Source organism: Dermacentor andersoni, chromosome 10 (genome assembly GCF_023375885.2).
Source record: "Dermacentor andersoni chromosome 10, qqDerAnde1_hic_scaffold, whole genome shotgun sequence".
NCBI lineage: Eukaryota > Metazoa > Arthropoda > Arachnida > Ixodida > Ixodidae > Dermacentor > Dermacentor andersoni.
This window is the reverse complement of record NC_092823.1, coordinates 22,854,891-22,858,959: the sequence shown is the minus strand read 5'-3', so window position 1 is coordinate 22,858,959 and position 4,069 is coordinate 22,854,891.

Here is a 4,069-nt window from a genome sequence, read left to right as displayed (position 1 = left end):
TATCGCGCGGCACAAGACGCGCCTGCATGTATAAGTACATGTTCGATTGTCGTAGCCAATTTTATCTGTCATCTATGTTGTCGCGGGACTTCGTGTAATCAGACTGGATGCGCGGCGCAAATAGTGTTCTACTTTTCGGAAGTGAGCACCACGTCTTAAGGTGGTACCGCCGGCGAGTGATGTATAAAGGCGTAAATATAGTCCGACGTAACGCGCGCGCGCGCTCGCGCACGCTACGTTACGTGTGCGAAAACAACTCCTATAGTCCGACGCACTGCAGCGCCGACGTAACCGGCGGCTGCCAGCGCGCCCCGACGGGCTCGGCGCAAATTTGGCTACTGCTCCATTCGCGCGCCGGCGCAGCCGACCACGTCGACCCACAATGCATTGCGCGCGAAGAAAAAGGCGCCAACAGAACTCCACAGACGGCTTTTGCGGACGGCGCGCGACTTGGCGAACGTTCTGCGCATGCTCCGAAGATAGCAGCCGACGGCGCGCGCGTTGAAGTATAGAGGGGATGGCATCTCGGCTGGCGCAGCGCAACCGACGTAGCGTGACTGACCGTGAACGACGTTCGCCCGCGTGCCGATAACGTCGTACTATAAGCGTGCCCTAAGTAGCTGGCTTACCTGACCAATAGACCATATTGTCACGTGGTAGTGACTGTGAAGAAAGCAGCCAAACTGAGAAAGACGAAACTAGCGTTTTATTGACCGAACTTGTGCCCTCAAAAACAGGCTACACTCAAAGAACGGCGACAGCGGCGAACACAGTCGGCGATCGTCGAAAATCTGATCTGCGGGTCAAGCGCGTCGGCTTCTCTATGTTCCAGAGTAATCGCTGGGACCTGTGTGCCTTCCACAGAGTTCTACATTATTCGCGTCGCGCACACATGCGATCAGATTACACAAGGTTCGGTCACAGACAGCGGATGGAAGCATCGATAACATTCCAGAAACTTCCGATACATGCAGGTGCGTCCGGCGCTGTGCGATAACATTTGTTAGGCGGTGAAACGTGTCGCCCGATAAAGAGAAACAAGTACACGTGGCAATAGCCTTGACGATCGCCGGTTTTGCTCGCTGATATCCGTGTGCTTTACTGCTACTTGTATTGCAGGGTACGAGCTCGCCCAACAATATGTAAAATGGTGACTCACACTTTTGGCACTGCGCCGTTCTTCACCGTCACTACGACGTGTCATCTGGTGTAGGTACTTGGGTCTGTGTCGGACATTAAATTCTGAATACCATACCCTGCAAGCGCGAGCCACAATGACCGAGCGCCTGTACCGCCTGTAGCAATGACGCTGTAACAACCGAGAGATCGACGGAACTTCCGCGGCTCGTCGTTCGACGACACTGAAAGTAGGCTAGAAACCTAAGAAAGGATCGGGGGGGGGGGGGGGGAGGGGAGGCAAAGTTTAACAACTAGAACTACGAATACACGCTGCGGCATTGCACATTTCTCATTGGAAGACACCGCCAGAATTTAGTTTGAGAACCAAGAGTCCACCCTGACAACCTGGGACATGTTTCCCAGCTTCTGCCTGGACACCATCACGAGCTTCGTGCGCAAAAAAAAAATGCGGCAGGAGCTCTGCTTCTGCCGAGTACAGTACTTATACAGCATAGTACTTCCCGAGTACAGTTACCCAACCTGAACATTGCGATTTTCAAGGAAGAGATGACTCGACTGTTCCGCCACGCTGACCCAACATGTCAGAAGACAAGCAAGTTCGTTTCCTCATCAGTGAATAAAGCAATAACTCTTCGCGAACTCGCATAAGACCGTCGCGCAATTCAGGACGGAGCAACCACCATCGCAAAGACGCGATAAATGCGAACTAGGCAATTTAAAGACCAACAGCTTATGCCGAAGTCTGAAATCCAAACACTAGCCTCCGGTGCATCATGATTTCCCTCGCCACAGAAGCAGCCGCAAACATTGAAGACATCGTCGAGGACGACCAACACCTGCTGCTCGCTTTATCACGCCGGGTGGCCTCTTTGAGTTCGTTATGCCGTTGGGGATTTGCTCAGCACCTGCAACGTTTTAGCGCGTTCTGGACGCAATGTTGACATGCTTAACGGGTAGACCGGCCTTATATACTTGGATGACGTCGTCGTCCTTTATTTTCGCAAGTTTTGAGGGGCACCTGAGGCACCTTGGAACAGTACTAGACGGAATCATGTCATCCGGACGCAACTTCAAACCAGGTAAGTTTGAACCAGCTTTGCGTACGGAGAGGTGCTGTTTCTGAGCCACGTCATCACTAATTTGGGAGTCCGCCCCGACCCGCAGAAAACCGACGCCATCGCAACATTCCAGATGCCCGTCGACAAGAAGGCAGTGTGCAGATTCCTTGTTCTGTGTGCATACTACAGGCGCTTTCTGAAGAACTTTTCACGCTTCACCGAGGCATGAACCTATCTAACGAAATCTGATGTCGGGTTCAAGTAGGAAGCGCCGCAGGTCGAAAAATTCCCAGAAGTCAAACGACGCCTTCGGTTGCCCCACGGGTACTGCGCTCTTCGACAAAGGCGACGATAACGAAGCTCACACCAACGCAAGCAGCGTAGACCTCGGCGCTGTCCTAGTCCAGAGGAAAGATCGACTTGAATGGGTCATAGCTTCTGCTAATCGGTCGCAGGTAAAGCGCAAGGCAATTATATCACAAGGAAAAAGGAATGCCTTGCAATCGTTTGGGCTGCCGGAAAATTTCGCCCGTACTTATGTGGCAGGCTTTTGGAATCCGTAAGCGACCACCATGCATTGTTTTGGCTGGCAAATTTGAAAGACCCTTCAGGACGCCTATGCAGGTGCTGCGTTAGACTGCAAGAATATGGCATCCCCATGAGTCGCCGTTCCATTGACGTCATGATATTTGCATTTTTCTCTGATACACTTGAGGTCTTCAGTAATTGCAGATAAAGGGTGGCAAGCTTTTCGACTATAATATCACCTTCAATTTTCGTCAAATCGATGGTTATTCCCATCTTTCCCTGAAGCTTTTTTCTTGGGTGTACCTTTTGTAACCCTTCTAATCTCATCGCTCATTACACGTGGAACTTGTTGGCTGTTGGTCAATACCAATCAGGGTTACGTGGCTGCTCTAAGTAGTGTACAGTTCGCTCGTCAATTCTACTGCTGCATTTCATATATCATCAAACTTGCTGATGATGTTATCCAGCTTATCTTTCACTGCGCACTCTGTTTTTCCAATGCCAAGTTTTCTTGCTGATTTGATGATCCTCCGATTTTACTTCTTCGACATACTATTTCATGTAATAATTTTTGATATCAAATATTGTCTTGTCGAACAGCCTTCTGTTTCTTGCTCTTTGTTTTTCTTCTTTTCCTGCCCTATTTCCAACTTATATTGGAGCCTCTGAAATGTGTTTAACTGCGGTCTCGTCAATTACCTCTATTAGCTTCCTGTTTTAAATCCACATATTTGTTTGCAAGAACTAGCCTTCATGATTATGCTTCTCCCTTTGTGCTTCCAGGCTGGCCCGATTTTTGACTACAATTCTTGCTCCATATAGGTAACAATGCTTAGCCTCAGCAGCCTATGATCATTGCCTTTTTCCCTATCTAACCATTCTACATCCTGCACAATGCTCGCGTAAGGACAAATTATGAACTCTGTTTCGTTTCTTTTCTCCCCATGAAGGATTCTTTAGGTTCAATTCCCGTTATTGTACTTCTGAATTAAGATAATCATTATCTCATACCGGTTACTTACCACGAATTCTACCGACACCTCTCCCCTACTCTTCCTAGAGCAGATGCCTTCACTTACCATTTTCCTCTTCTCCGCCCCGTTTTTCTGCACATTTGCAATGATGTCACCCATGACTACAGCGTACTGAGTTTGCACCTTAGAAAGCGAAGCTGTATATGGCTACTCCGGCAAATTTCCCGCGTCCGCGCGTTTACAGCGTCGTGTCAACATAGAAAAATTTTAGTTTCCAGAGCTAGTGTAAAAGAGAGTCTAGTCTTGTAGGTTCATAGCACAAGTGTCAAAACCTGTGATGGAAGGCCCATGCTTCATCCTAGTGCGCTC